This window comes from Myotis myotis, unplaced genomic scaffold, assembly GCF_014108235.1.
Source record: "Myotis myotis isolate mMyoMyo1 unplaced genomic scaffold, mMyoMyo1.p scaffold_m19_p_4, whole genome shotgun sequence".
NCBI classification, from domain to species: domain Eukaryota; kingdom Metazoa; phylum Chordata; class Mammalia; order Chiroptera; family Vespertilionidae; genus Myotis; species Myotis myotis.
In genome coordinates, this window is record NW_023416346.1 from 38,436,150 (window position 1) to 38,448,408 (window position 12,259).

At 39.0% G+C, this 12,259-nt stretch overlaps 1 pseudogene; it reads left to right on the forward strand.

Moving 5' to 3' along the window:
* The first annotated feature begins 11,312 nt into the window (after window positions 1-11,312).
* LOC118654930 lies at window positions 11,313-11,437 on the forward strand (annotated as a pseudogene).
* The last annotated feature ends 822 nt before the right edge of the window (window positions 11,438-12,259 follow it).

The following is a 12,259-nucleotide window of genomic DNA, read 5'->3' on the forward strand; positions in this document are numbered from 1 at the left end:
GAAAGCAGTAACTCTTCCTCAATTCTGAATCACCTTTACTCAAATTTCTGATATATAAAGGCTAACTGGGTATTTTTTCCTGGCGGTGATGATGCTGACAATAACAATAATGAAGATAATGATCATGATGATGATGACTAACATATATTTCTTACCACATGCCAGGTATCCTGCTAAGTGATATAAGTGTATTATCTCATTAAATTCTTACAGCAGCTCTTTGAGATAAGTGCTATTATTTCCCCCATATTTAATGCAAACCAAAATTAGAAGCATTTATATAAATTTTAAAGAAAAGAGACCCTGAAAAATATATATTAAACAAGGGATGGTAAATAAAAAGCAATTGCATAGTTCCCATTATTAACAAGTTAGAATGTGGAGTGTCACTGCTTTTTATTTTTATTTAGGATGATTCCTTAATTGTATATTTTTATAAACATGAACTTATTTTAAAATATTTTTCATAATGCTTAGTACCTTTATTGAGAGCTAGAGGCTCTCAATAAAAATGTGCTGAATTAATAAATGAAAGCTTTCATGGGCTCATTCAAGATCTCAACCTTCTTAAGAAGTTTCGTGAAAATATCCTGCCCTAGCCAGTTTGACTCAGTGGATAGAGCATCAGCCTGCATACTGAAGGGTCCCAGGGTCAGTTCTGGTCAAGAGCACATGCTCAGGTTGTGGGCTCAATCCCCAGTAGGGGGCTTGCAGGAGGAAGCCTATCAATGATTCTCTCTTACCATTGATGTTTCTATCTCTCTCTCCCTCTCTCTTCCTCTCTGAAATCAAGAAAATATATTAAAAAAAAAACCCAAACCCAAAACATCCTAAGTTCTTTAATCATGAATTCTGCAACAAGGGTTTTGAGAAACAAAATTTTGTGGTTAGAAAAGTACAGTGTACCTTTATTTCAGGTAAATCATACCTACAATATCAGAATCAATATGCCCATCTGATATGTTTATAAACTAAGGCATCATTACCACCATCTTGTGGATGTTTCCAATAATTGCAGACAAATTACCCAAGCAGAAAGCCAGTGTCTTGACTACTGAACCTTACACTTCTCCTTCAGTACATTCTTTGACTGTTGTTTTAGATTTATGGCTAATAAATTCCAGCAATAAATTCCTGTGTCATTCATTGTAGGTTCCTTCAAATTCTTTTTTGGAGTCAGGAACAGTGTGATAAATAAGTACATGAATGAATGGAATGCTAACATTTCCAAAGTAGTTAATTTTTATAAATTATAAACACTTTATTAGTCTTCTAATGAGAGTGAAACTTCAGGGAATCAACTTCTTTTGTATTGGTATACACTGTAACTATATATTTTAACTCTAACTTGATAGTTTACTAATTTTATTTAAGATTTTGAGCTCTGCGAGGGCAGGGATTTGGGTGTATGGTGTCTAGTTTGTTTATTGCTGTACTCCCAGCACCCAGAGCAATGCCTCAATGTAATTGATGCTAAATACTGTTTACCAAATGAATGAATGCATGAATGACCCAAACAAGATGCAATGGTGCTCTGTTTAACATTATGCTTCATGAGTTAGGAGGAATATAAGGGAGAAAAGATTTTTTATTTTATAGTTGGACTAAAAATAGAGACCAATTGTCCTTTTGTCTGTCTGGTTACATTTGGCAAACTTTCAGAGAGCTTTGGGCATATATTTTGCTTAGGACAAGGCCTCATGAGGTGCAGAGCATAGTGAAGGGTGGATCTGATGGGAGACAATGAGAATAACTTCTCTTCTTGCCTTCTCGTGGTCAAAACTTGTCTATTCTTTCCATCTTATTTTCAGGATTCTGTTAGATAAGTGGTTGGTATATTCCACAAGGTACTTGGCAGAAAGTTATCCTTATGTTACCATTAAGGAATGGATGTCAGTTGAGAATAATTGAAGGTCTGTGTTAGTATAACATTTCCTGTTTCTTCAGAACATGGAAATTGGCTGACTCTGTCTGTAGCTGGCCACAGAATGATAAGAAGCTGGGTGGCAAATGCCAATAAAGTGGAAATGGACTTCAGCAATTTGCTGCTATACCTTATAATATGGGCAAATATTGCTTTATGCATTGGGCATGCATCTAAAAATTTGTGTGGAAATGAATTTAGATAAATTGAATCCTATTTTAAATCCAGGACAAGTGCTTGCCATTTAAAGGAACCCTGAAGCAAATCATTTTTTTAGTGAAAACTATTAGCTTTTTTGTAATTTATGTGTTTTCTTATGTACTAAAAACACACAGTCCCTTATAATTCAGAGGGCAGACTTCTTTGGATAAAAAGATGTAGTTTGGGGCTGTTTGTTTTTTAGAACTTCTGTTACCGAAGCTTAAATCAGGAAATATCTGGCTTCCTCTAAATCCCAATATTCTAATCTGGTATCCTTTCATAGTATACTTCTGAAGCAGAGTCAAATTTTGCCAGATTATCCAAGACAAAGTCAAAGTGTTAATGAAGCATGTATAGTATTGTCCTCCCCTGCCTCAATTACCACCATTCACTTCTTCACTGAAGCCTTGGATATATAACATAAGCTACAAATTTTATGTCAGTGGGAATGGAATTATAATATGAGCTACTTATTATTTATCAAATGCTTGCTATGTTCCAAGTGCTAAGTGATTTGATACATTAGATCACCTAATCCTCATAGCCCCTTATGAGTTAGATACTATTATTATTTCAAACTTATAGCTGAAGAAATTATACCCACAGTGAGATTAAGTGACTTGCCCAAGGACACACAGCTCAAAATTGTGGAGGTGAAATTAAATCCAGGAAGCCCCTATGACAACCTGCTTCCACATTATACTGTGGGTGTTCTGAGATCCCAACAAATTTGTGTCTTTTCAAAGTCACAGAGAGCTGATAGCTGCCTCTGTGTCATCATACTCAGTGGCCACTCAACCTACATTGTAGACTGACTGGGCCAAACAAAGACTTGGGAAAGACTTTTGTTTTTATACATTTTCCTCTCCACCTTAGCTAAATCAAATTTATTTTTTTCAGGGGATAAAAGAAGTACTGTTTATATGTCCCAGAAAATAGTTATTTATTAAATGTTGACTACATACCCTGAAGGGGTTATCTTTAATGTCTGAGAAGGGATAAGGCAATGTGTATGGTGGTATACTTGTCTTCTTTCATCAGAACCATGGTGATGGTTTTGAGCAATGACCACTCTCCCTGAGTTCAAAATTCTCCATCTGCAACTAGTATTAGAGTAATATGACTTCCTTGGGTCGCACCATCGTCATCGGTATAGCCCACAAAACTATTGTGAGGATCAAATGAGATAATTAAAGTACACAGAATGATGTCTGGCATGTAATAAATGCTCAGTAATGTTAGCTATTATTGTTATTAGCTCCAGGCCCATCAGCATAGTTTAGCACAATTTCCTCTGAGCTTGTTTTGGTTCTGAGGGACTCTGAAAGAGTCCATTTTGCTAAGTTGAAAAGGCAGGAAAAGCTTGTACATTTGCAGAATCTGTCAGCATTTGAGTTTGTTTAGTCCTGGCAAGAAATGGCTTCCTGCTTTGAAAACAAAGAAAACATGTATTTTTTAAAGTGAAGAAACACCTTTTTAAAAGCACTCAGAAGACTTATTAGACAGAAAACAGCTTTTGCAGAGCAATACTGTGGTGATTGAGAGGAAAACATTGTCAAGTGCATGAATCAGATTGTCTTTAATGGAAAAGCAGAATTGAGCATGGCAGAGCCAGCAGGGATGGTAGGGGGAGAGGGAAAGGGCAGGAGGGGTGCAAAAAAGGTTTGCCAAAAAGCCATGAAGATTGGATTGTGGCAGTCCAGAAACCTCTTGCCAAATGAAAGCTGCAGTTGCTCTTACCCACTGCCGCTCTGCAGTAATGAATGCATTCTTGATTAGCTTTGCTGATTACCTGCTCTCTATGCACACAGCAGAAGACAGAATAGCAGAGTCTGGGGCTCTTGCTGAAGAGTTTAGAGGCAAGGGAGGGGGACAGTGGGAGGGCTTTGATTATCTTTTTTATTTTTCTTTCCTCACCTGCTTCTCAGTGTACATTGACATAATGCTGGCTTTTTCTGGGAGCAGCCAAGAGGCCAGAACCTAGGTTTTTTCCACACATCGGTGCTGTAGCAGGGTAATAAAACTAGTGCCAGAGGGGCAAGGAGCTACATCGAAGCTCCATCCGCTCTTTTCTGAGTTCTTTGTAGCATTTAACTCATCCCCTCAACCACAGGAGATGAATGCCTTTGCATATATTGAAAAAGGAATTATGTCTTTGATTTCCTAGATACATTACAAGTATTTACTGAGAGATGAGAATTAGGTGGGGAAATAGGTTTTAGGCTCAGAAGGCAATGTCTCTAAAGATTTAATGCAATTTGAATGGGAACACAAACTTTAGGAAGGAAAACACAAGTTACAATTTTGGAAAAATGTCCTCTCTGGTGCTGTAAGATGACAACTGAAATTCAATGTTTATAATCAAATAATTCTTTTTTCCACATCAGATGAGGAGGGTTTTTTTCATACTGTGTTTTCTTTGTGCATGGGCTATTACTATTACTGTTATTATTTAGGTCATTGTACTTGCTGTTCTGGACTTGGCATTGCATGAGGACCAATCTGTTTTTAACAAGTTTAGGGCTAAGTAGATGGCCAGATCCATCTATGAATGCCAGCCCAGCCCAGGACTGAGTGATCCTATCTAAAATAAATATTATTTCCTTATGGGAATGGAGGGCATGACAACTGTTTGGATACATATATCAGGTCCAACCTTTAGGCAGTGAGTGAGTGCTTCTTTTGGGTGTGATTTGAGGAGCTTTTAGTGATTCCACTTCACCCTTTTTGCATTTTTTACCACTGGCCTTATTGTGCTTTCTGAAATTCCCATGTTCACCCTCTCCTTTGGAGAACCCTCTGTTAAAATGGAGGAACTGACTGTATTTGGTACATTTCTACATCATGGCACACAGGCAGTTCCATGGAACTGGAGTCAACAAGTTGGGAGACTCTGGCTACTTCAAGCCTTGAGCCCTGAAGGTAATTGGTAACTCAGCACACCTCTCATCTATCCACATGATACCATCACCAGTCTTTCATAAGGGCAACCATATCATTTATTGTCCAACCTAGACACTTTCGAGAGTGGAAGGGGACACTATTAATAATTAAGCCAGGACATTAGGCAAACTGTATAAGCTAGGAAATTTGGTTACTCTAGTCAATCACACGTTAACCCAGGTTAGTTTTCCAGACTAGCCCTACTGATATCGGACCTCTGAAATGTGTACTTTTCTAGTTTGTTTCCTCCATTAGTCCTTTTCTTTATCTCCCTTTCTATTTATACAGCTGCTATCACCTACTATCATCATGTTTTTCTTTGGCTTCCATTTTACTGATGAAGAGACAGATATGAGACTGAAGGATGTTTTTCCCCCCTCAGGTTTTCATCAGAAGTTGCAATCAGGTAGCACCACCGTCATTTGGGACACAGGGACAAATCAGTGCTTTTTGGACCTTTGCTAGCTTTTTCTTTTGGCATTTTCTTCAGCTCCTTTACCATTTATCTTTTTGTCTGGCTTTTCAGTGCCCACATTCCCTGCCATGTCCAGAATTTTCTTTCTTTCTCACATCTACTAGAGCTTAACTGTTCTCTACAGTATTCCATTCCCTTAGGACTTTGCCCTCTGTTAAAAAATGAATGCTGAAAAATTAATGTATTTGCCTGTCTAGGTACGATATTCATATTTAAATAGGAGACTTGTGGAGACATAACTGTGTTAGTCCAATGAAACAGTGATAATAGGAATTCAGGAACCTTGGAAAACTGGGTTTCCCAAGTTTGTTTGTTTTGTTTGTTTGTTTGTTTAGAATATACAGTGTCTCAGTATGACCTGACTCATACCACATAAGGCCTGTCGTGACCAGGGCTTTCAAAGTTGGACAAGCTATCAAGCTATAATGCCTCTGGACACTACTGCTGCAATCATCTAGATGACACACTCTGTGGAATTGTGCCATCATCTTAGATTTACTTGAAGTAGTAAAAAGGCAATAAAAGTGCCTCTTAAAACAGTCAAAGTTTATCAAAGAGTAAAGAAGTAAAATAATGCAGGTAATGTGCCTGATCTGCTCCAGGCAGGAACATGAACTCACTTTAGTGTGGTAGAGGTTTGGAAATTATCTTTTGTCTTTTGCCTCCTTGGTATGATAAGGCACAGATTGCATGGAGAATAGAAAGAGCTCTTAGACCTAAAATTTCCATCCCTCCATTTTACTATCTTCCCCAACTGCATCTCTTGGAAACTACAGTTTAAAACATCAGTCATTAAGATTCTTTGGGAAATCACTTTCATTGGACAATTATAATTTATTTCTTAGTGATTGTATATATCCTCTACCTTACCAATCACCATCTAACCAGATGTTCTCAACCTGTGGTTCATGACCATCGGAAAACATATATAGCATATCAGATATTTACATTATGATTCAAAACAGTAGCAAAATTACAGTTATGAAGTAGCAACGAAAATAATTTTATGGTTGGGGGTCACCACAACATGAGGAACTGTATTAAAGGGCCGTGGCATTAGAGAAGGTTGAGAACCACTGAACAAACTAGTTGGTTCTCCCTGTGGATGTGATATTTTTTTATATATTTAACAAATATTTCTTGAGCATCTAGTATGTGTCAGATACTGTGGTAGACCCTGGTGAACATGGTAGATATAGACTCTGCTCTCATGGAGTTAAGCAAATAAAAAAAGCAAACAAGTAACAAATATGGTAACACTCATTTTCATTTGTTCAACAAAGCAAACTAATAGGATGCTGCAATAGAGAATAGAATATTAATACTAAGTTTTGACAGCCAGTAATGGAAAATAAAACTAAAATTAGATCAAGTAATATGGGGTTTGTTATCTCACTAATAAGAAGTCTGGAGGTAGGAAGATTCAGGGTCAATTCAGATTCACAATTTAATTATTATGAAAGACCCAGACACATTCCATCTTTCTATTCTATCCTCTTTAGCACATGCGTAAGGCTTCACATGTAGATACACAGAAGCTAGACAAAGCAGTATTTCATCGTTTCTTATGGCTCAGTAGTATTCCATTGTGTAATTATGCCATATCATTTTTATCCAATCTTCTATCGAAGGACACTTTGGTTGTCTCCATGTCTTGGCCACTGTGCATAATGCCACAATGAACATAAGAATGCATATATCTTTGTAAATAAATGTTTTCAAGAAAAAATAAAAACATCAATAAATGAAAAACAAACAAAAACACCAAAAATTTCTTTTGTGTCACATTGGTCAGATCTGGGTCATGTTCTCATTTTTAAAGTAGTCACTGACAAATTGGCAAGATATGATCATGATTGTTTCAAACCAATTATGATCCATCATTTAAAACTGGGAAGGGGCCAACCTCCCTGACCACATGACAGCCATATCCTCAAACAAAATTATCATTGTGCTAGGAAATAAAAAAAGTAGATGGGGGTTGTTGCTAGGAGGGCAGTCAATATTTTCTGTCTTAGGTGGGGTGGTCAGAAAAGGCCCATTTGAAGGAGTGATATGTTAACTGAGATGTGAATAATGAAATAGATTCAGAAGGTGCAGGAGATAGGGACTTTTAGGCAGAGGGAAGAACCTGTACCAAGGACCCAAAATTGAAAGCGTTTGGCATCTTTGAGGACCTGAAAGATGTATATTATAATTAAAATTTAATAAGTGAGGGGAGAGTTCCATGAAATGAAGTTGGGGAGCAATACATGAGCTGGAACAATTATAATAATGTAAGGGCATAATATAGAGTTAAGATTTATTCTAAGTACAGTAGGAAACCACTGAAGGGTTTTAAATAGGTTTAGGATATGACCTATATTTTAGGACACTCTTGCTGCTACATAGAGAATAAGTTGAAGGGTATGAAAGAGTAGAATTTGAAGACCATTTAGGATTTTTTTTCAAGGGTCTAGGCAACAAATGGTGGGAGCCTGGAATAAAGTAGCAATGTCGGTGGTGAGAAGTGGATAGATAAATTGTATAGGTAGAACTGACATGACTTACGGCTTATATGTTGAGAGGGAAAAGGAGGGGGAACAAGGACATTTCCTGGGCTTTTGGACTGAGAAACTGGGTAGAGGATGATATCATCCTCCTACTCTTTCACCTGCATCACTACTATCTCCTCCATTTTGTCCTCCTCTCTCTTTTAACTGAGATGAGAAAGTCTGGGCAAATAATAGGCTTTGGCAAATGTGTGATTGTTGATCCAATAGTTTTGTTAAGTTTGAGATGTTTGAGAGATATCCAAATAGAATGGTCAAGTAGGTAATTGCATAGGAGACTCTGGCTCAGAGGAAAAGTTTGGGCCAGAGATACACATTTAGAAGTCAGCATTGTATAAATGACCTTCAAAGCCAGAAGGTTGGATGAACTCACTTCGGGAAAACAGGTAGGGAGAGAAGATAAGAAGATAGTACCAAGTCCTAAATAATGTGAACATTGAAACATTGGGAAGATGAAGAGGAGTCTGCAAAGGGAATTGCAAAGTAGAATGCATTGAGGTAAGAGGAAAACCGAGGGAGACTACATGATTTTCCTAGGGTTACACAGCTCTCATTCTTCTCAAGGGCTCAGGAAAATTGTATGGAAGTCTTTGAAGACACAAGGTAGATGAGAAAAGGAAGACATAATTTTATACACATTAAAAACATAGATTTAAATATAATATTAATTATATATATTCATTGTTGAAAATTTAGAAGACATAAAAATACATAAATGAGAATCAACCATAAGTCTATTTGTTATTATTTTCATACTAGAGGCCCAGTGCATGAAATTCATGCACGGGTAGTGTCCCTAGGCCTGGCTGGCAATCAGGGCTGATCTGTGGGACAACCGCCGGGCAAATGGGGGGCCCCTGCTGGCACCTGCCTTGGCTGGCCTGGGGCCTGCGGGCTAGGGGAAGCTCCTGTGTTGAACATCTGCCCCCTGGTGGTCAGTGTGTGTCATAGTGACCTGTCATTCTGCCACTTGTTCCAACTTTTGGTTGATTTGCATATTAGGCTTTTATTATATAGCAGCGGTTCTCAACCTGTGGGTCACGACCCCTTTGGCGGTCAAACGACCCTTTCACAGGGGTTGCCTAAGACCATCCTGCATATCAAATATTTACATTACGATTCATAACAGTAGCAACATTACAGTTATGAAGTAGCAACAAAAATAATTTTATGGTTGGGTCACAACATAAGGAACTGTATTTAAAGGACCAGAAGGTTGAGAACCACTGTTATATAGGCTATAACTATCTAGTCTTCCTTTTCCTCCTCTCACTCCTCCCTCTTTTCAATCTCTCTCTCTCTCTCTCTCTCTCTCTCTCTCTCTCTCTCTCTCTCTCTCTCTCTCTCAGACACACACACACACACAGCCTCAGCAAGGATTGGTTGTCTATGTTGTGATAAAAAAAAAAAAAACCCACAACCAGAAACGTCTGCAGGGAGCACATGCCACCATAGTGAATTCCCACACCAGGCCTTCTCACAAGCCCACTGGGACCCAGCATCCTAGGATCTGGCTCCAAGACCCCGCAATGAGTGCAAGCCTGGGGGAACCCTGTGCTCTACCCCCGCCCTGGACCCCAGAACCGTGCTGCTAGCCTGACCCGGAGCCACCAGGTGCCCACTCCACCCCGAGCCCCAGGACCTGCTGCCAGGGTGACCCAGAGCAACCCAGAGCATGCCCCACTCTGGTCCACAGGGGAGCTCTGACTGTGCAACCCAGAGCAACCCATGCTAGCTCCCCCTGGCCCTGGGACAGTCCTTCTGGGGCTTTCTGGAGCAACCCAATGCATACCTCACTCCAGGCAACAGGAGAGCACAGACTAAGTGACCCAGGGCAACCCACCCCCGCTCCACACTAAGGAGGGGAAAACTGGAACAGCCCAGCACATGTCTCACTCTGGGCTACAAGAAAGCGAGGATTGTGTGACCCAGAGCAACTCATGCCCACTCTACCCTGAGCCTTAGGGTCTTGCTGCTGGGACAACCTGGAGTAACCCAGTGTGCACCCCACTTGGGCCACAGGTGAGCTCTGACGGTACAATGCAGAGCAACCCTCACCTGCTTCTCCCTGGCCCCTGGGACAGTACAGCAGGGGCTACCTGGAGCAACCCAGCACATGCCTCACTCTGGGCCACCATCCTCATCGGTATAGCCCACAAAACTATTGTGAAGATCAAATGAGATAATTAAAGTACACAGAATGATGTCTGGCATGTAATAAGTGCTTAGTAATGTTAGCTATTATTGTTATTAGCTCCAGGCCCGTCAGCATAGTTTAGCACAATCAGCATATGAATGGATAAAAAAGCTGTGGTACATCTACACAATGGAATACTATGCTGCTGTAAAAAACGAAAGAACTTTTACCATTCGCAACAGCATAGATGGACATGGAGACCATTATGCTAAGTGAAATAAGCCAGTCAATGAAAGAAAAATACCACATGATCTCACTCATTCATGGAATATAATGAATATCCTAAATTGATGAACAAAAATAGATCCAGAGACAGAGAAGCATCCATCTGTCAAACTTCAGAGGGAAGGCAGAGGAGGATTGGGGTGGGGGGTAAGAGATCAACCAAAGGACTTGTATGCATGCATATAAGCATAACCAATGGACACAGCCACTAGGGGGCTTGAGAGCATGTGCTGGGGGAAGGGGGGGGTGGGCATGGCCAGAGAGAGGTCAATAGGGAAAAAAGGAGAAATAGGTATTACTAAATGTAATACTTTAAACAATAGAGAATTTAAAAAAATCTTTCAGTGGCTTCACACAATGAAATCTTTTTATATATGCGGGCAGGAAGCTAAACAAAAGGAAGATAAACAATCCAATAAAAAAATGGGCAAAGGACTTATATAGACCTTTTTCGAAAGAGGACATAAGGAAGGCCAAGAGACATATGAAAACATGCTCAAAGTGACAAATCATCCAAGATGTGCAAATCAAAACAACAATGAGGTACCATCTCATACCTGTCAGAATAGCTATCATCAACAAATCTACAAAGGACAAGCGCTGGAGAAGTGCTGGGTCTCACTTAGAGACCCAGACTGATAGAGACCCTTGTCTTTTACTTTCCCCCCCAAAACAATTAACATTCAATATTATATTAGTTGTAGGTATACAGCATAATATTTGGACATTTATGTAATCTATGATGATACCCCAATAAGTCTAGTACCCACCTGGCACCATATATAGTTATTATATATCGCTTCTCGGCCTTTTGGCTAAGATCAAGTGTAGTATCTGTTCTTATCAGTTATTATAATATCATTGACTATATTTCCTATGCTGGACATTACATCCCCATGACTATTTTTTAACTACAATTTGTACTTCTTAATCGCTTCACCTTTTTCATCCAGCCTCCCAAACCTCTTCTATGTTGCAATGATCAATTTGTTCCCTGTATCTATATACAAGATCCTTTTCTTTTTTATTTTATTTTTTCAATTATAGTTGACATTAAATATTATTTTATATAGTTTCAGGTACACAGCATAGTTATTAGATATTTATATAATTTATGAAGTGACTCCCTCAATTAGTAGAGAAGATCCTTTTCAATGCAGACTTCCATGATTTTTAAGGAAGGAAAAAGGGTATGTGGCAAATTGAGCACTGGTCCTTAAATGTTCCACTCACATTTCACTTGTCCAGTTGTGTCACTTGGCCATTCCCAATATCAAAAGGGATGGGGAAGCATGGTCAGATCATACTAAATGCCTTGAAGGAGAGTATGAAAGCATTTATGAACAGTCATAATGATTACCACAAATATGCTTGTGTGTGTGTAGTATGTGTGTATGTGTATAATTTTACACTCTACATACTGTTTTGCAGTATATTTTTTAAAATAGGTGTAAACATTTTTGCATGCCTTTAAATTTCCTATAATGTATTTTAAATAGCTGCATACCATATTTTTCTGTGTATAAGATGCCACTTTTTTCTAAAATCATTCGACTGGAAATCAAGGGGCACCTTATACATGGAAGTCAGCTGAGGAGAGAGCCATGGGGTGCAGGTGTGTAACTGCCCATATATTGTCAAACAGGCTTCCTCCAATCACGAGCCTTATTGTTATGGATGTCAGCTGTTGCCATAATTGGAGGTGGAGGTCGAGGTGGAGAGTGCATAGATGCAACAGGGAC